This window comes from Cryptomeria japonica, chromosome 3 (assembly GCF_030272615.1).
Source record: "Cryptomeria japonica chromosome 3, Sugi_1.0, whole genome shotgun sequence".
Classification (NCBI taxonomy): Eukaryota; Viridiplantae; Streptophyta; class Pinopsida; order Cupressales; family Cupressaceae; genus Cryptomeria; species Cryptomeria japonica.
The window spans coordinates 924997310-925020078 of NC_081407.1; positions in this window are offsets into that span (position 1 = coordinate 924997310).

Consider the following 22769-nt stretch of genomic DNA (forward strand, 5'->3'; position numbering starts at 1 on the left):
AGTATATGTGGGAACAACCATTACTCAAGAACCTTCATAGGTGGATCCTTTATATGTAACTTTATTAGTGAATAATAGGCTGATTAAGAATTGCATGATAGACTCTAGTGCTGCTGCAAATGTGATGTCATATGGTGTCATGAAAGAATTGGGGCTGTCAGTAAGTAATGTGTATGGAAAGTGTTATGCTATGGATAATAGAGAAGTACCTGTAATAGGTACAATGAAAGATGTGGAGGTAAAAATAGCAGCATTTCATGAAGCAACATATAAGATGGATGTCATAGTAACTGATACAAAACCTCATTATGGCATGCTACTATCCAGATAGTGGGTTGTAGCAGTAGGTGGAAATGTTCAGTTAGATTTGTCATATGTTACAATCCCAATCAATGGAAGCCAGGTTAAATTGTTTAGAGAACCATGTGCCCCTAGGGTAATTGAGAAAATAGACCCTAGTATGTTAAACTGCATGATTGATGTAGATCTTGATAATTTTAGAATGCAACCAATTTTACCTCAGTTAAAAAATATTGATTCTATTGTGACTGAATTAGAATCTCAACAACAAGGTTTGTGGCACATGTACATTGATGGAGCTTGTTCTAAAGAAGGATCTGGAGCAAGAGTTCTTTTTGTGTCCTCATCAGGTATAACTTTCAAATACTCTTTTTTGCTAGCCTTCCAGTGTACAAATAACACTGTTGAAAATGAAGCCTTGTTATTGGGGCTTGAAATTGCTAAAAGGCATGGAATTCAGTTGTTAAGAGTGTTTGGGGATTCAAAGTTGGTTGTTTCTTAGGTAAGGTCTAAGTATGCATCCAAGAATGATCATCTGAAAAGGTATAAACATGTTGTTTGGGATGTAATTGAACATTTTTGTGCTTTCTCTATTAACTAGATAGAAAGATCAAAGAACATCATGGCTGATTTCTTAGAAAATTTTGCATTAAAGAATGATGATGTAACACTAACCAGTGTATCCATAGTTGAGATAAAAGATAGGCCTGCTATTCCTGATAATGTATATAATTGGTAAGTGTTTGTGGATGATGAAGATATTCTCAGATTCATACAATGCATTGATGACTATGATGGACAAAAAATTGATTGCAATGCATTGGTAGAAATGGTGGAAGATAGAGAAAAAGTGTTTGGAAATGACATGGTTCAGTTGGAAACTAATGAAATACCCAAAGGATTAGTAGAATTGGAAGGTATGTTCAGTCACAGTGATAGTCATTTGCATCAGCAGTCAACCACCAAGTTAGATGAATTGGAGGAAGTGAACTTGGGGACAAAATCATCCCCCAAGTTGGTGTGTATTGGAAAAAACTTGTCTCCTTACATCAGAGTTAACCTTATTAATTTATTGAAAAAATATAAGCATGTTTTTGCTTGGTCTTATGAAGACTTGAAGGTGTATAGACAAGATCTATTTCAGCATGAAGTCCCTTTGCTTCCAGATGCTAAGCCTTTTCAACACAAACAAAGACCCATCAACCCCCTTTTGGAAATTAAAATGCAACAAGAGCTAACCAAGTTGAGGGAAGGGGGGGATCATTAAGCCTATAAGGCATTCATCATGGGTGTCTAATTTGGTCCTAGTTAGAAAGAAGAATGGGGACATAAGGCTCTATGTTGATTCTTTAAAAGACAATTATTCTTCTCCCAATATGGAAGAAATGTTGCAGAGAGTAAATTGACCTGTTGTCTATGATGGATGTGTTCTCAGGATATAACCAGGTGTTAGTGAAAGAATCTGAAAAATTCAAGACTGCTTTTACCACCCCTTGGGGAACATATGTATATGTAAGAATGCCTTTCGGTTTAAAAAATGTTGGAGCTACTTTCCAGAGAGCAATGGATGTAGCTTTTAAGGAATTCATTAACATTATCATGGTTGTGTACCAAGACGATTTAGCATGTTTCTCCAAAAGGGCGGATGACCACTGTGGGCACTTGTAAAAAGTTTTCAATAAAGCTCTGGAATTTGGTGTCTCTTTAAATCCAGATAAGTGTCATTTTGCTGTCATTGAAGGAAACCTGCTTGGGCATATTGTCTCCAAGGAAGGGGTTAGAATAGACCTTGAAAGAATTGAAGCTATAAACAATGTACCTGAGCCAAAGAGTGTCAAAGGTATCTAGTCTTTCTTGGGCAAGGTAAATTTTGTTAGAAGGTTCATTGCCAATTTTGTAGAAATAGTTAAGCCTATTGTTAGATTGCTCAAGAAAGATACAAAGTTTTATTGGGATGAATAAGCTTCAAAGGATTTTGGTGAAATTAAAAGGGCTATTCAGGAGGCACTGGTGTTGAAGTCCCCTGATTATAGTAATCCCTTTTCTCTATTTTGTTTTGCTTCTTACCATACAGTGGCTGCAGTTCTTCTACAAAAGGATAATGAAGGATATGAACACCCTATAACTTCTTTTAGTAAATCTCTACAAGCTGCAGAGCTAAAATATGAAATCATGGAGAAACAAGCATATGCTTTGGTTAAGGCTGTAAAAGCATTTAGGCCATATCTTGTGAATGCACAAGTAATTGCTTATGTCCCACATGCGGTTGTCAAGGACATTTTATCTCAATCTGAGGTCACTGGTAAAAGGTGCAAATGGATAACCAGAATTCAAGAGTTTGATCTAGAGATTAAAATTACTAAATTGGTAAGAGGTTTAGGTCTTGCTAAGCTAATGGCTAAATCAAACCTTCTTGATATTGAGGTGAATAATGTTGAAATTAAGAACATCCTGGTCACAAGTATTGAGACACAACCCTGGTACTCAGAGATAGTACATTTTTTAAGGGATGCAACATATTTAGAGGGAATGACTCACAACCAGAGAAGGACATTGAGACTAAAATCTCAAAAGTATGTCCTTATTCAGGGTGATCTATATTGGCGAAATAGAGATGGGGCATTGTTGATGTGTTTAGACAAATCCCAAGCTAAAAGAATGTTAACTGAAATGCATGATGGAGTATGTGGAGGTCATTACTCTACCAAGACCATAGCTGGTAAGATAGTTCGGGCTGGATACTATTGGCCTACTTTGTTCAAAGATGCCCATGAACATGTTCAGAGATGTGACCCATGCCAAAAATTTTCCTCCAAATTGAAATATGAGGGAGCTTTGCCCCTCAACCCAGTTACAGTGGAAGCCACTTTTGTTCAATGGGACATTGATTTTATTGGGAAAATAGTTGAGAAATCAAGAAGATGTCATAGGTGGATCATAGTGGCCACTAATTATTTCACTAAGTGGATTGAAGCTATACCCACTAGAAAAACCACTAGTAAAGTTGTTATTGATTTCCTGATGGATAGTGTTATAACTAGATTTGGTGTCCCTGTGAAACTAGTAATGGATAACGCCATGAGTTTTAGATCAGAGGAGTTCACTGAATTTTGCACCAGTCATGGAATAATTATGTCTTATTCTTCACCATATCATCCTTAGGGTAATGGGCAAGCAAAATCCAGCAATAAGAGCCTTCTGAATATTATTTAGAAAATCCTTGAGGAGAACAAAAGGTCTTGGGACCAAAAATTGAAGTTGGCCCTATGGGCAGACAGGGTTACTATCAAGAAAGCAATTGGTGTGTCACCATTTGAATTGGTTTATGGCATGCAATCTAGGGTGCCCGTCAACAATATTCTTCCTATATACAATTTCCTACAAGCTGAGGATATGGAGTTATTAGAACCTATGGAAGACATAATGATTCAAATGGTGGAAATGGAGGAAATCAAGACTTTGGCCCATAAAAGAAATTTGAAGATCCTGTTGCAATCCAAGTATTTGTTTAACAAAAGAACCACACTAAGGAAGTTTCAAATTGGTGACATGGTTCTTCAATGGAATGCAAGAGGGCAAGATAAAGGAAAACATAAGAAATTTGAGTCACTATGGGTGGGCCCTTCTGTTGTTTGTGATTTGAATGGAAAAGATTCATATTTTTTGCAGACAATGAATGGTGAGGTATAGGAATTTCTAGTGCATGGACAATTCCTGAAGCATTACTTCTCTTAAGTCCATGCACAGTAGGTCTTAGTTTGTATATATTTAGGTTTATTTCTGTTGGTTGTTTGTGGGTTTGTCTTGGTCCATTCTCCAAAGTTTTCTATATTCTTGTGTTGATCTTGCGATCAACCATCCCCAATTAGAGCTGTTGTTATCATTGTTTTGATTTTTGGGTTATTTTGTTCCTTAATTTGCTAAAATTTGCAAAATTATGCTTAGCACTTCATCTTGCCTCTAAGTTATTGGTCAAAAGGTTTAGGCTTTTTTGAAATTAACCCTTGCTATGTTCTAGAATCCCCGCATTCTATTTCAATGTTACTTTTTCCACTTAAGTGGAAGGGTCAGTCCGTCGTGAAGGGGTCCCCCCTTTATATTTTTCCTTAGGCGGGTCTCTATTAATGTCTTTTTTTTTACGCCTTCCCCTAAGTATTATTTCCTTGTTGGGTTTCCTAAAAATCATGCAGGTTTTAGTTGATCTGACGGTGTGTGTTGTTTCATGAGGAAAAAATGTACGAGACTTACCTTTCGCGAAGCAACGAAAGGAGTGGTGGACCTGGGTAAGTGGATTAAAGAATGAATTTAAAGATTGAGCATCTTGATCAAGATCTGACGGTGCACGTTAATTTGTGAAGTAAAGTTGCTAGTGATTTATCTTTCATGAAGTAGCGAAAGCCTAGAGGGCCCCAAAAGATAAGTGAATCCTCCGATTAAAACCCGATCATATCCAAAAAGATCTAATGGACAGCACTATTTTGCCCGATAAAGGTGTTTGATGTTTATATTACGCGAAAAGGCAAAAAAGGTAGTGGGCCCGACGAAAGGTTTGCTTGAAAGGTAAAAGAGGTGCATCTTGAGGTAGATCCAATGGTTCACGTTATTTCACTAGGCGAAATAGCACACGGTTTATCCTTCACAAAGAAGTGAAAGGAGGATGGGTCTAGCAAATAGGTAGTTCATGGTTTTAAAGACCAATCAACTTGGAGTTGATCGGATGGCCCGCGTTGATTCGCAGCCAGAAGCAACACGAGATTTACCTTTTGCGAAATGCCAAAATGAGTTGGCAGTTACATGGCTGATGATGTGGCAATATAGTTGGATGCCTTGCTAAGGCAAAAGGTGATCTACCAGATGGACACGTGGCTCTAGAGGATCAGGAAGGGTCCACTTTTATTGAGCGGCGATGGTGATAAGATTTATGGTTAAAGTAAAGAACGTGGCAGTTAAGATGTGGAGTCCAATAGAGTTCTTGGGCGAATGGGTGGCTGACACGTAAGAGCTATTCGCCCAATCAATAAGGCAAGTGGAATCTGTACAGAGGACCCACTCTAAAGGTTAAGGGATGGTAAAAGGGGTGCATCTCAAAGGTGATCCAATGATCAGCGCTATTTCACAGCCCAAAGATGTAGGGTTTTTAACCTTTGTGAAACAGCAAAAACCTTTAGCGGTGATGGTTTTGTGTGGTTAGTGAAATGAGCTGGCGATCACCATAAGAAGTAAAGATTGAGTGGATGGTAGAAGATCCGATGGACAACGCTATTTTGCATGATTAAAATACGTGAGGTTTACCTTTCATGAAGTAGTGAAATGTAGGTAGGGCCCGTTTCTAAGCAGAATGATTGGGTAAGGTAAAGGACGTGCAAGTCTTTAGGGATCCGATGAACGTCGTTGCTTTGCAATGAAAAGGTGCGAGGATTTTAACCTCTGCAAAACAATGAAAGGTGAAACACTTAGAAAATTTTATGATCCGTTGGAGCCAATTTTTGAATTCAATTGCAAATTCAATTCTGAGTTGATTGCCGAAGCATGCGGTTTTAATGTTTCAATTCAATGCTTAGTTGCCATATTAAGCTTCACATCAACTAAACATTGGCACCATTTCGAAGAGTTTTGTAGAGGAGTCAGTGCACAGAGCGAATTTCTTTAGGCAAGTAGTAAGTTTTTGCGTATTGCTTGTTAGTGACAGTCTAAATTGGTATCACTGCATGATTGTTTTCTTAGAAGTTTGTCCAAATTTTAATTAATATAACTAAAATTTTGGGATGGCACCAAGAAGGGATTTCATAGGGAAAGTGAATTATCAGGATAGAGTGATATGTGATGATTTCTTGGAACAATTAACCATGTCTACAAATATCGCTACTAAGATTAAAGAATTAGTGCCCAAGGCCCCCCGCTTGAGAATTCGAGATGGTTTGTATGACAAAGGGAACTGGTTGAGGGATTAATAGATAGGGATATCAGGGTTGGGATTTTTCAAGGTGGGTTTTGGCCAAAGACATTCCTCTGCTCCAATGAACAGTATATGGGAATTAGACATGGGAAAGTTCATAGTCCCTGGGGTTTTCATGGATGTAGATTTATTAACCCAAATTGCAAGTAATTATGACCCTATTGCTAAATATGTGAGAAATGTGAATGGGGGAGCCTTAATTGAGATCAATGATGATGAGTCTAGGAAAGTGTTTAAGCTCAGTAAGGTATCAAATTACTTAGAGCCAATCAATTTTGATACACTTGCAGAGGTCTAAAATGTACAGAGAGATCACCTCAGGAGCAGCCCTTTGAAGGAATTTTTCATCAAAATAGGAGGGCTAATTGTTGTGGGCCCTAATACCATGGAACCCTGCTCTTTGAATTTGTTTACTCTAAGGGCTAAAGGGATGTATTCATCACTTTGTCAAATTTTTGGGGAAGATGCTGAAACCACTATGCCAACTCACTATATGCTAATGATAGCTTAGATTTTAAACCCCTCTCTGGCAGTAAGTTTTGATTATGCACCTTATCTTACTGATGCAATCCATGTAGGGATAATAGGGATTAAAAATGGTAAGGTAGACAGACCTTTTGGGTGGTACTCTCTTCTCATGCATATGTTTTTGTTTAAAGGTGCTAATTATTTTGCCAATGAAATGGACCTGGTTAAGGAAAAGGATGGTGAAGAGATGTCTGTGTAATTGTGGAGCACAATTTTGTCTTGGGATAGAGAGGATGCTAGCTACTTGAAGTTTGACATATGCTTTGCATCTAGACTTAGGATTCTCTTGTGCCAACTGTAGACACCTAAAATTGTCCAGTCTAATTAAATAAATATTTTATTTATTTAATTATCTAAGCTCAATTCTTCTATTAATTAAATAAATCTCTATTTATTTAATTAATTCATTTATCCTCTTCTAGCCTTATTTCTCATTTAAATAAATACATTTATTTATTTAAATTATCCTTTTCCTAAATTAAATAAATATCTTATTTATTTAATTGATCCCACTTCTTGTATTAATTAAATAAATCTTTATTTATTTAATTAAATCATTAGCCTTTTCTACCCATGACACATGTCATTCATCTCTTAATTCATACACTACCTACACCTTTCATTATTGTATTATTTCTTTTACCTACCCTCTAATCATAGCCGACCTCCTTTTACACCTCTCAATCTTATCCCTCCATTTCATATAGTGTCTTCTATATAAGGAGATGCTTCCTTCATTATCAAACCCTAATCAATCACTTTAATGACTTGACTACACTACGATCCTACTTGCAACCACATTCTATTCTTTGTTGAGCTCTTGTGCACATAAAATCTGAGAGAAAATATATCAAACAAGATCAATGGAGATAGGAAGAATGGAGATCCAAACCCTATTGGACATGTGATGGTATAATCTTTGTGATTTCATTTGATTTGCATTGTCTTAGGTAATCTTCATATGTTATGATGGATCTTTGTTGTTGTTAGGCTAGGGTTTTGTGGTTGAATTCATTTAGCCTTTCAATATCATTATTATTGTTATCCATTTTCACCATATACATTTTGGCACGCCCGGTGGGATTCTTGTCCCTTTTTGCATTTAACATCCTTGTTGTAGATTTTGTGTTTTGAAGTTGCAAATCTGACATTTTCGACAGCATTTTGATATTTTCGCATCTGCGTACTTTCGGATCGCGTTTTTGATTTTCTAGTGCATTTGTGACATCTGGAATCGCGTCTATGTTATCGACAGCATTTTATTTTGCAGATTTTGGAAACCACATTTGTGTTCCTAAGTCGCGTCTGCGGTGTTTTTAGATGCGTCTCTGTCCAGAAGTCACGTCTGGGTTTTGGAGCTGCGTCTATGTCTCACAGAACCATGTCTGAATCACAAAGTCGCATCTGTGTTGAAGGTAACCACATCTGTGCCCATCGGTTTTAAATTTTTTTTTGGGTTTATTGATTTGGTTTTAAGTTTTTGCATTTAAGGTTTCAGATCTGGTTTATTTTGAGCTAACATTTTCAGATCTAGCTAATGAAATTGGTGCAACTTGTCTTGAAAGCAAAATCATTTTGTTGAAGGTCCCTATTTTCACAAAGTCTTTTGGATTTAAAATTTACCTAACTTGTGTGCTTGCAGGAAGGGGTGATTATTTGAAACAATCCAAACTACTAACAACTCTTTGTTGCAGGTCCTTGGCAAGGGTTTTTGGATTTTTATTGTGTGCCTTGTTTTCATAGACTAGCAAACACTTCAATTGGTGCACTAAAATTGAATCATTGTCTTTTGTGTCTTGAGCAATAGGCTCTTTTTGTTTAATCTTTAGAGGGCCTGTCTTCCCATGTGGTCATTAGGACTACTAGTGAGAAGAGAACGACCCAAGTGGTAGCAAAAGAAAAGCCATCTTCTTCCAAACCACTATAAATAACTGTATTCATGGTGAAAACTATGAATAACGTTTGCTGATTAGTTCATACCGACACTATGTCTCCCCATAAACCCATTTGACCAAATTTATTTGATCATTTGTAGGGCGTAACCCCTACCGGCTGGGAGCCTTCTGTATTTACAGAGCTGAAAGTGCCACATGTATGGCCACATGAGCGGATGCCCTTACTAGCACCTTTTTGTTTTAGAAGCCCAAATCCTTCTAGTTGTTGAGGCAGGAGGTCAGACCTCTGGTAGCAGCCCACACACATACGGTTCTTGGTAGAGATACAAAGTTTTCCATGGGGAGTTTTTGTGGGGACTGATGCTTGGCTAACCTGAGAAGTGAGTGCCGAGGGTGGAGCCAGTGAGGTCAAGCACCTAAGTATCTTCTCTGAATAGCATAGCCTCGGGGGTAAAACCCCATGTGGGATCAACAACTATTGTCTTGGCCAGCCATAAGAATTGTGCTTGACTTATTTTAAACATTCAAAACATTCAAGACCAAACATCAAAACATTGTGTCTTTTGTGTCTTCAAGTGTATGCAAAACATTTTTACATCAAACAACACACTTTTCTTGGAGTCATTTTGAGTCTAGACACTTGCAAACATTGGGTCTTCATCAACACTATGTTCTCTTGTCACGAAAAATAGTCAAACAGTCAGATTTGGTCACAACAAAATGACTTCACAGATTGGAAAAAAATTGCACAAATTTTGCAGAAACGCGTCTGTGTCTGACATAATAGCGTCTGTGTTATATAACCACGTCTGTGAAGGGTAGAAATGTGTCTGTGTTTCTAGAATCAACAGTGCATTTTACAAAAATCTTAGAAATGCGTCTGTGTTAAATAGAACCATGTCTGTGTTAGGAAATCGCGTCTGTGAAGTATATAGGCATGTCTGTGTTCACAATTGAAAAACTTTTACAGTCCAGCAAACAAACACAGTCAATTTCGGAATTCTTGAGCTTCCTAGGTCATTTTCTCCAGGGTTCATTTAGCATTCAACCTGTCTTTGGGTCTCACACAGTCCACCATTGCTTTACATCTTACATTACATTCACATTTGTCTAAACTTGAGTCAAAAGGTCACGTGTTTGTCCTCATCATACTTTGTCAACACACTACATACAACAACATTTTGCTAAGTGGTCCCTCATCAAGGTCTATCACATTTGGGTCTCATTTGGTCTTACTTAGAGTCAAGGTCAACTTACCTCATCAAGAGAAACTATCCTCTCTTTGGAAGTCACACCTACTCTACTACATACATACTTGGTCTTACACTTTGGACATTGCAAGTACACCTCAGATTCATTTACATTCCATCCAACTCTTGGTCTTCCATACTTTTTCCATTTTTCATCTAGTCTCACACATCTTGGTCAATACCTAGTTCATGGTTGAAACCCATCTTCAAAAATCTAGGAGAGAAACTAAAGAGGCTCAAGAGTCCGCAAACATGAGTTCTTATGAGTATGACAATGATATCTTTTTCAATTTTGATCATACTACATTACCTGACATGGATGCCTATAGAAACATTCCAAATGTTGAGAACATGGACGCTACAAACAACAATGATACACACAATGACAATATGGACAACTTTTCTGTACATTCAGTATATGTGGAAGAATCCATTATGAATCCCCATTTCAATCGATTGGTTGAGGAAATAATGAGGAGGGATAGACAATACTTCATACAAATGATGGCACAAAGTGGAGCCAAGATACCTCATGATTTTGACATGTTTCAAATAATGGAAAATCGACCTTTGCAACAAACTCACTCCAACATGGATCAAAGAAGGCCTAATAGTGGAGGCAATAGATGACCACATATGGTACTTGAATCACCATCATCTTTGTTTCAAAAACTAGAGGTCCCACATACACATGGTCAAGCATATGATACTCACCTTTGCAGACTATTATGGAAGTCTTATGTAGAGAAATATGCTCAATCACATATCAATGCTAAGGATCAACCACCAAAGCAATTGGATATTCAAAGGCATGCTCAAAATTTGGACACAAGGAAACCCCGTGTCAAATTTAGGGGCAACACATTAGAACATGACATGCCTGTAGAGTATGTTATACATGGACAAAATAGATATGGCATTCCTCAACATGAATCTATACCAAGTGGTCCATATAGGTAGCATCACTATAGACCTCCTCCATATGAACATGTGTATGATCAATATCATCCATATATGCAACATGCTCCTCCTCCAATCGGTGCCTCAAGCATAGGGTATGGTCCAAGAAGTCAATCTCCACCTAAGAGCAATTTGGAGCAACAAATCAGGGACTTACAAAAGAAAATGGAGGACATAAATACACCAAAGCCAACATACACAATGAGAGACATATGTCCTTATCCATTTGACAAGAGCATTCCAATGCCTCCTTTTCCTACACACTTTGTGAGGCCTAAATTTGAGAAGTATAGAGGAAAAGGGGATCCTAAGGCACACATAAGACAATTCTTCATAGCTTGCATTGAGGTAGCAGCAGAAGAGACATATTTTATGAGATTATTCCCACAAAGCCTAGGTGATCAGGCTATGGAATGGTTCTCCCAACTTCCACTTGGTATTAATTCATGGGGTGATCTAGTAGAGGCATTTATTCAACATTTCTCCTACAACATAGAGACAAACATATTAGTCACTACTTTGTGCAACACTAAGAAAAGGGATGGAGAATCTTTTACATCATTTTTACAAAGATGGAGAAATCTAGCCAGTAGATGCTCTTGTGAAATTCCACAAAAACAAATGGTAGAAATGTTCACCCAAAATGTTAACAAAGACATTGGCTATGACCTAAGGAAAGCTTGTTTGTCCACCTTCAAGGACATCATTGAAAAAGGCTTAGCAATAGAGAAGGTCCTAATTGAACAAGGAGTCATTAAGATATTCAAGGAAAAAAAAGATGACTTTAAAGGAAAAGACAAGTCAAGATTTTGGAACAAAAACAAGAACACAGTCAATGATGGTGTTGTTGGTGCCAACACAGTGCAACACAAATTCATTTTTTCTAGATCAAGTTCTACAAGCAATCAAGTGAATACTCAAACAAATTCCAGATCACGGAGGAAGTACACTCCATTGGGAGAACCACTTGAGTCAGTCTTCAAGAAGCTAGTAGCAAACAAGGTAATCAGAGTTCCTGATTTTCCTCCATATGAACCAAAGGTTAAACCAAATTGGTGGAATGATGATGAGTATTGTGAATTTCATAAGAGCAAGGGTCATAAGATAGGAAATTGTCATCGACTGAAGAACATCATACAAGATCTCATTGATAGAGGTGACATTGAGATTGAGGGACACTCATCCAATCAAGAACATGAGATGTTTAAGGAACCATTCCCAAAACATGACAAGGGAAAAGCTAAAGCCACAGATGACCAAACCAACTATACCAAAGCAACCTATAACTATGATTCAACTATCAATCACATTTCAATGGATAATTATGTCTCTACCATTATCATCAAGGACAAAAACCCTGAGAATTCTACCCGGAGACCCAAGATTGTCCTAAAAGGTGTTGGATCTTCTTCCGAACCTACCTCTAAATGTAATGTCACAACCCACCAAGGTAAATTCACTTTGCAAGGTGCTCCAGCTAAAAACACCGCTTCCTCATCAACCAAACCTGAGTATGACCTTGTAGAACAGTTAGGGAAGACACCTGCACTTATCTCCATCCTTGAGCTATTACGCATATCCCTCGCACATAAAGCTATTCTTGACAAAACCTTGAGAGACACTATCATTCCTACTGATTTGAACGTGGACCAGTTTCAAGCCATGGTGGGATACCTTTCCACTCCACACTCCCTTACATTCACAAAAGCTGATAATGCCTCCGTAAGTCAGCCAATAATGCACCACTACACATTGAATAAAACGAGTCCTAATAGATGGAAGAGCTAGTCTAAACATTTGTACATTGAGCATAATTAAACAATTGGGATATTCTGATAAAGCTGTGAATTATACAAATCAAATCACCATCAAGGCATATGATGATGAAGAGCATTCGTCCAAGGGCACAGTCACCTTACCTCTTAGAGTTGGGCCAGTTATGAAGGATGTGGTTTGTCAAGTCCTAGATCTAGATCTCACTTATAACATATTGCTAGGACGTCCTTGGATTCATGAAATGAGGGTAGTCCCATCTACATATCACCAATGCATTAAGTTTCCTCACAATGGAGTAGAAGTAACACTTAATGGTGATCCTAATCCATTCATATACTACAATAACCTAAGATAAAAAACTGAGACCATCATTCCCAGTAATCGTGAAGTTGTTCCTTCTTCAGCATACATTGATCCTGAGTCATTGATACCTTCAACATCAAAACAAGGTGAGCTTAAAGGCAAGTTTCAGAACAAGGGCATGGGGGAATACACTTTAAATCAGACCATGTACTTATGACAAGTTATGAGTTCACCAAAAGAATATGGAAGACCACATCCTAACAAGCAAGTATCCATCATGGTACTCAAATGGGACCCTACTACCTTTCAAAGATGGGGCGAACTGGAAGAGGAAGACTTATACAAAATGCTTTACAAAGACATTGAAGATGACACACAAGATCACATTAGTCTACCATGTGAGAAATATGGCAAAGGCTTCAAGATTCTACAAAAATTTAGGTATGATGGAAAAAGCCTCTTGGGTTATGAAAGGAAGGCACCATTGAACCTTTACAACCTGAATTGAAATTCAAAAAGGAACACTCAAAGGGACTTGGTTTCTTGACTTCCAAAGTCCACACTCAAAGGACAGGAGAAGCCTTACAAATCAAAGCTACCAAAATTCAACAAGAGGGTCACTATTCCACAGACTCCAACAAATGGGAATGGGGTTCAGATAAATCCTCTAGTGACTATGAGCTCACCGAGACATTCAGAGAGCCAGATGAACCCACAGAAGAAGAGGAATTTTATAAAAGATTCAAAGTTGGTCAAGAAACAACCCATGAGGATTCCACACAGTCCTTGTCTCAAGGTCCTAGGTTGAAATCACATAGGATGAGAACACCTATCCCAGAATGCGCTACTAGTGATGATAATTTGGATTTGTTTGCGATCGAGACTGATGAGGAGAGTGCCATCGATGACCTTGATAATTACCTTGACATACCCGAATATAACTGCATCTTCACTCTTAGTCCCGCTAACTTTGAAAACATTAAAGGCCTTCCCCTTGTTCACCACCAACTCATTGACTGGGATCATGAAGGACCTGCACAATTTGACACATTCCAAAATGATGAAGATTTTATTGACTATCTTGGCATATGAGATGATCTTCCCCCTGGGGACCATAAAGTGGGATACACTATAGAACTCAATAGCGTGGCATATTTTGGTGAGGGCGTCGGACCTTCGAGTCGCAAAAATGTGAAAATAAGAACAAACCAAGGGTCTTATGGTGAAAACCACACTGTGGCGCTGTCTGACCCCAAAAAAGTAAAAAGAAAGGACGTATCTGAAGGTGAAAACTTCTCTGAGGCACCCAAAGATGGAAGGCTCGACATTCTCCCAACATCATATGAGGAAAAGTCATCCATGTTGGTAGAGGAGACTATCAGAACAAACATTGGTACAGAAGAGGTTCCACACAACATATTCCTGGCTCAATCGTTGACTGAGTCAGAAAGGTCAAAATTCATAAATTTCTTCAAAGAATGACAAATCAACTTTGCCTGGTCATACGCTGATATGACTAGATTGGATTTGGATTTGGTAATGCATCATTTGATAGTTAAACTAGGGGCAAAACTAGTGAAACAAAAATTAAGAAAGATGCATCCACAAGTGGCATTACTAGTCAAAGTAGAACTTGAGAAATTATTGGATGTCGGATTCATACACCCAATTGATTATCCTGAATGGATCTCCAACTTGTTGCCTGTCAGTAAACTAGATCGCAGCATCAGAATATGTACAGATTTTAGAGACATCAACAAAGCTTGTCCAAAGGATGACTTCCCATTACCAAATATTGACTTGATTGTTGATCTCATAGTAGGTCATGAAATGTTATCATTGATGGATGGATTCTCTGGTTATAATCAAATAAGGATCATGCCCGAGGATCAACACAAAACATCATTCACTTGTCCTTGGGGAACTTTCTGCTAGAATGTCATGCCCTTCGGGCTAAAAAATGCAGGTGCTACATATCAAAGAGCCATGACTACTATCTTTCATGATCTCATGCACGTAACCATGGAAGATTATGTCGATGACCTCTTGGGCAAATCAATAGACAAAAATACACATTAGGACATACTTTTAGTCGTCTTTGATCGGTTGGAAAAATACAAAGTAAGATTAAACCCCAAGAAATGTGTTTTTGGAGTAACTTCCAGGAAGCTCATCCAAAAGAGGAATCAAAGCTGATCCAGCAAAAGTCAAGGCCATCTTGGAGATGCAACCACTAAGAAATATCAGTCAACTTCGGTCTTTACAAGGCAGACTCCAGTCCATACGAAGATTCATAGCACAACTTGCAGATAAGTGTAATTCTTTTCAGCACTTGCTACATAAAAACATCAAATTCAAATGTGATGATAACTATCAATAGGCTTTCCAGACACTCAAAGGTTATCTTCTGAATCTGCCAGTTTTGATGCCACCAGTTCTAGATTAGCCTCTATTACTATACATATCAGCTACTCCAATAGCACTGGGGGCACTCTTAGCACAACAAATTGCTGAGGGCAAAGAAAAAGCAGTATATTATATCAGTTGCACATTGGTGGGATATGAGCTAAACTACACACCAATTGAGCGTGCATGTCTCACCGTGGTCTTTGCTTTGCAAAAATTATGACATTACATGCTCACTCATAAGACTAAGTTGGTTGCAAGAATCAATCCATTGAAATACCTTCTCAATAAAGCAACACTTACTGGGCGACTAGCCAAATGGGTAATGATCCTGAGTGAATTCGACATCGAGTATGTGGACAGAAAAGCAATAAAAGGACAAGCCATCGTAGATCAATTAGCAGATGCTCCCATGATAGATGATGTTCCTCTAAGTTCAGAATTTCCAGATGAATCCATTTTAACAATGTCACATGCAAAGCCATGGCAACTGTGCTTTGACAACTCATACACACAACATGGGGTAGGAGCTGACATCCTCTTTATTACTCCTCAAGGGGATTCTATACCAAAATCATACCACTTATCATTTACTTGCACTAACAATATAGCAGAATATGAGGCATTAACAACTAGATTACGGATTGTAGTTTAGTGGAAGATCCAGGAACTTCATGTTTTTGGGGACTCTCAAATTGTAATCTATCAAGCAACTAATGATTACCAAACAAAAGATGAAAAATTAATGCCTTACAAACAAATGGTGGATGACCTAAAACAACACTTCACAAAGATAGATTTTGAACAGATACCAAGAGAGCAGAATTGCACCGTATATGCCATGGCTACAATCGCTTCACTGATTGATCTACCTCCAAATGAGACCTGTTATGAGTTCTTGGTGGATAAATTTTTGGTTCCTTCATATGAAATCATTCCTACTGAGATGATATGTGTTGTCGGTCTCGAGTCCCAGTTATATGGTTCCATTTTCACATACCTTCATGACAATACCCTACCTCCTGATCTATCAAATAACCAACATCGTACTTTCATTCACCAATCCTCTCGATATGTCATTTTAGCTAATATCCTATACCGGCGAGTTCTAGATGGCACTCTTCTTAGATGTTTAGAAAGTGACGAAGCTCAGATTGCATTACGTGAAGTACATGAAAGAATATGTGGTCCACATGCTAGTGGTCCTACCTTGGCCAAGAAACTCATCAGGACTGGATATTACTGGCCCAATATGAAAAATGACTCATATTAGTTTGTCAAGAAATGTAAGCAATGTCAAATTCATGGAGACCTCATACATGCGCCAGCACAAGAAATTCAACCAATTGTGTCGCCTTGGCCCTTTTGTTAGTGGGGACTCGATCTCATAGGCAAGATTCACCCTCCTTCTTCCAATGGTCATAAATTCATTATCACTGCCACAGAGTATTTCACAAAATGGATTGAAGTCATGCCTCTCACACAAGTCACTGGAAAATAGATTGCTACGTTCATCCTCAACTATATCATTTGCCGATATGGTATTCCTATTTCCATTATCACTAATAACGGGCGTCCCTTCAAAAACTAGGATGTTCGTGAACTCTGTGACCGCTTCCATATTTCCCATCATTTCTCCATGCCATATTATCCACAAGGTAATGGTCAAGCTGAGGCATCTAATAAGACAATCCTTAAAATCCTAAAAAAGATAGTCGACGATGCTGACCGTAATTGGCATATCCAACTTAATCCTGCACTTTGGGCCTACCGCACAAGTGTCCGCACACCTACAGGAGCTACACCCTATTAACTTGTCTACGGCGCCAAAGCCATCTTGCCTATTGAGGTCAAGCTACCCTCTTTATGGGTCTCTTTGCAAAATATCATCAGTGATGAAGACTATAGGGTCTCTCGCTTACAAGAGCTTGAACTACTGGATGAACAAAGACAAACTGCTTTTAATCATCTCAAGGCTTACCAACAACGAATGAGTCGCAGCTACAATCACAAGGTCAAGCCTCACACATTTGAGGTAGGTGATTTGGTTCTCAGAGAAAACCCCAAAAATCAGCAAGATAGAGAGAAGAAGGGCAAGTTCGAACCAAACTGGCTTGGTCCTTACATCATCACAGCAGCATATGGATCTGGGGCATATCAGCTCTCAACTACAGAAGGTGAACCTTTGGAGGATCCTATCAACAGCATGCACCTTCGCAGGTTCTACACATAGCTCTTTGGAATATCCTAATTCAAAAAATACAAAAAAATAAAAAAATTCAAAAATACAAAAAAATTATAAAACAAAAAAATCGTTACCTGGTGAAAACCTGGAAAATAGGTGCCTTGTGACACAAAAAAAAATTGAAAAATCGAAAAAAGTAAAGAGAAATAACTTTTTCCAATGGTGAAAACCACTTCGGTGGCACCTTGGGTAAGTACCATTGTGAAAATTGGGTCACCAGTGCCATGTGTAGAGACATTGCTCCTCCCTCCTTCAGGATTCACTTTCATCCTTTCACTTTGCACACACTCACAACCTATTCGTTCATAATAAACTTACCCATTCCCATCATGGCTTGTTATTATCTACCCAAGATTGGTTCGCCATTCATAATAACATCCCTTTTCACCTCCCTTTCCATCCATTATAAATCATATCCTATCTATGGCTAAGGCAGATCCTACGTCTAGTGATGGGTGTGGAACTGAGAACATCACATGTTTCGAGGAGTACAGTTTCTTCCAGCTTCCTTCAGTCTATCTATGCACAATGTGCAATAAAGCAACATTTGCATCACAGATCTGCAATAAAGTTTTATCTTCTCCGCAATAAAGTATCAGTTTCATAGATTTAGTCAATTTCAGATGAGACAGAGCAGCAACAATGGGCTTCAACAAATCAAATCTTTCAACAGACTCAAACAACATTATGGTTCAGTGCTATCTATCCATTTTGTGAAAGTAAACATTGTGACCACAATCAAATAAGACTTATACAAGTGACAAGAGACACTAAATTTGAGGACTACAGTGGATTTTGGTGTCGAGTCTTGGTTTTCTTTTGATTTTTATCTTTTGGTGGCATGTCTTTTAGCTTTTCCAGGATGTCTCTGACTAGAGATTCTATCTCCAGGATGTCTTTGACTAGAAAGGCGAGGATGGGGTATCGCCACCTATTTGTATTTGCTGTCTGTGGATTGTCCTTTAGTAATGCTATGACTTGTCCAAGGATATGAGGACACTGTGAGTCTAGTGTGAACTGGGCATTCCTTGTTTGTGACTATCTTATCTCCATGCAAACGGGTACAATGACTTTTTGGGTTGAACATATGCCTCGATTGTCATAACCTATTTTGCCATAATAAAGCTCAATGATGATAACGCACAAGAAGCTGTTTCACTTTCACATCTTCTATCTTCCATCCCCCTTTCTTGATTGACTTCCATCATCTTCTTGAGTCCACGTAGCCTACTATCACATGACTGAGTATAATGACACACCAAAAACATATGCATTTCATGTAGTTGCACCTGCATTACCACATATAAGCATTTCATACATACATATAGATATCACAACTGCATCACATCCTACACACAACACCTGTTAGCACAATTTACATTTGCATTATCATATCATCTACATTACATACATTCACATTTGCCTCATGCATACACATATAAAACATAAAAGAACAAAAAAATATATTGCATTGCATCATATACATATTTGCATCCATATCATAAGCATCACATAGAAACATACATCACATAGGTACGCATGCATATAGCTGCCACAAAGATGAATCATCTTATATATAATCATAAGTGTCATAATACAATGATGTCAAAAATCATATGGCTACAATAACCCGAAGGTGTCTACATCATCATACAAAAATGGTACAATACTGATACATAGGGATCCCTCTACGGCTATGATGAACTCCCTCCCTCAGAGCTGCCTGGCCTCGATGGAATCTAAGCCCTCGAAGGACCCGCCCCAGGATCATCCCTCCTGTCCCCTCTATCTGGTGGTGGTGGAGGACCCATAACCCCACCACTAGACGCCTGTCTCCTCCAACTCCCTCCCATAACTGTTGCTGTTTGTGATGGTCTATGGAAGCTCCTCACCCACTGATCAGCTAGCACTGCACCATAATAGAGATCCCACCAGTAACCAATCTCCTCCCCTACCCGCAGGACGTAGGTATATCTAGCTCCTATGTCCTCTACCACCTTCCTCCCAGCCCTTAATGTTGTCTCAGCCTCTGTATAGCACTGAATGGCCTGATCCTGCTCCCACTCAGTATCTCTGAGCTGCCTCCTAAGCCTATCCCTCTCCCTCTCCAGGTCCTGGATCTCATCTGCCTATCCCTGGCAGATCTCCCTCAGCTCTGTCAGCTCATCCTCCTCTGCCTCAGCCCCCTATGGCTCCCCCTGTACGGGTGCCTGCCCCTGTGCCTGTGCCTATACTGGTGCCTATACTAGTGCCTGTCCCTATATCTATCCCTATACCTATCCTTGTACTTGCACCTGTTTGGGACCCTGTGCTGCCAGCACCTGTAGAGGTAATCCACCGTGACCCCTCACCACCCAAGCCTGCCTGTCCTCTCCCTCCTCCCTCTGCGGTGCCACCCTCCTCTCTCCAACTGCCCCCCTTCTCCTTCATCGGCCTTTGCCTCCATCATCTCTATCATCATCACCATCCCCACCACCATCTCCATCTAGTAGCTCTCCTAGATCTGTCAGGCGTGGGAATGGATGCTCGACCCAGTATGCTGTGTACTCGGCATCCATGCCGACATCCTCAATCTCTGGCCACATGTCCCAGGGTAGGGGCATCATCTCTATGAGCTATGTAACAGCCTGATCATATGATAATAAAGCCCCAAACTGCGCCTGATCCCTGACAGTCCGTGCATACATGCCTGAACCTCATGGCATCCGCTAGATCCTACCGAACTGCCTGCCCACCCTATCCACTAACTGCCTCTCTAGCACATAGGGCATCCACCCAATCAGATACCTGCTTTGGAACATGTAGGGCAGCTCTACTGCATCATCCTCCCACTGCTCACATCCAAGGTATGGCCTCCATATGACCATATCAATGTCATCAATCACCCACTGCCAGTGCTCTAACCTGCCAATCTGTGGCTGCGAAGTGATCATATCGTACAAGTGTACAAAACTGCATCTGTGACCTCTACCCCTGAAATGTATCAGTCTCATCACTGGCAGATGCTCATAGGCCCACACTTGTAACAATGTGACCCCACAGCCCAATCCCACTGACCCGTGGTACACAAACTAATGTAGCTCATAATACAGGTGTGCTAGCACACACAGTCCTCAGGCATATTTGGTGTGTTGTGTCACCAGTGTCTCCAAGACACCTCCCCAGCCCACAGCCAACCCTCGTGTCGCTCTATCAGGACACAAAAACCCACTGATCGCTCCTCCTATCACTGCTGGCAATGGTAATCCTGTAGCTGTCATGGTGTCCCAAGCCACATGTCCAGCCCTCATCTCCAATCCTGGGTCCTGGAACACTCGTCTCAGGGCCTCCCTGTCTCTATCTCAAAGTAAGGAATCAGCTCCCCATCGATTGGTATCCTTAGGATCCTGTATACATCCTCGAGGGTGACTGTCATCTCACCCATCGGTAAATGAAACATACAAGTCTCGAAGTGCCATCTCTCCGCCAGTGTAGTCAACAGTCCCATGTTCGCCCAAAACTCAGGCACATATAGAATATGTCTCAGACCCATAGCCTCAATAGCCGCTTGGTCCTCAAAGGTCAGCTCAGGCCGCAATCTCTGAGTCGATGGGAATCTCTCCCGTGACTCCAACATAGGCAAATACTCCTGCAGTCAAGCAAATCAATCATGTCAGTCATATTAACACTCATTGTTCATCACAAAGTGTTGCTATTTATCCTAGTAGTACTTCCTGTTCATCACAAAGTACTACATGTGTGGCACTCCTTGTTCATCACAAAGTGTTGCTCACATTTGCACTCCCTGTTCATCACAAAGTGCTGCTCACATTTGCACTCACTGTTCATCACAAAGTGTTGCTCATATTTTAGTACTCCCTGTTCATCACAAAGTACTATATCTTGGTACTCATTGTTCATCACAAAATGCCTTGATCTATCCTATCCTAGGGCCTCTGCTTGAGTGAATCCTCTTGAGTAGTTTCGTAATTGGCAACGTATGTTCTATCAGAAAATTGTCAATCCTAGCCCTATTTGCTATCCTAGTCTTCCCTAGAGGACCTGCTTGAGTGTATCCTCTCAGCAGCTTATCCAATCGATAGCGTATGTTCATCACAGAACTGCCGATTTAACCTAGAAGACACAAATTCACATTTTGGACACAAACGCGCTTTCCTGACATAAACGTGCTTTCCTGACATAAATGCGCTTGAAGACTGCATAAACGCGCCTGTTTCACACAGACATGCCTGAAAGACATAGACGTGCCTATGCTCTACATAGACGCGCCTAGGCGACACAAACATGCCTTCTTGGCATAAATGTGCCTAAACATCACAAACGCGGCTGCATTTTGCACAGATGCATTTTCCAACATAGACGCGCCTAGCACAAACATAGATGCGCCTCACGAGCATAGACGCACCTGGCACCAACGCAGACGCACCTGGACATTTTTTACATTTTTTTGGACCCTATTCTAAGCACATTTATTACCCTATCTAGCATGCATTCGTGACAACAATAAATGCAACAAAGTACAAGGAGGTTTTGCGGTACTTACTAGCTCTCCTGCCTTTGCTCGCCTTTGGAATCAGCGAACGCGGTCAAATCTCTGAACAAAGGCCATCGCTGTTGACTGCTACTGCTCTATTTTCACTCTGCACTCTACTCTCATGGATGTGTGGATGACAATGAGGATGCATTTTCCCTTGTGGTCTATCTTATAGACTACCCTAGCCCTGGCCCTTGTCTCCCAAGTCAGTCTTCATTATCCTGTGACTTTGTCACTTTATCCGATTAGTTCATTCTAGCCTTTATTTCTTATCGAGAGATTGTCTGTGATCTTTCTAGACATTTTTTTCATCCAATCTCTCAAGGGGGCATATCATTCCCATCTTGGGGCAACTCTGTATCAGTTCATCTTATCTTCTTTGAAACAACACGACAAGCCGCATTGTCTCAAAGAGGGGCAAAATGTAGACATCTAAAATTGTCCAGTCTAATTAAATAAATATTTTATTTATTTAATTATCTAAGCTCAATTCTTCTATTAATTAAATAAATCTTTATTTATTTAATTAATTCATTTATCCTCTTCTAGCCTTATTTCTCATTTAAATAAATACATTTATTTATTTAAATTATCCTTTTCCTAAATTAAATAAATA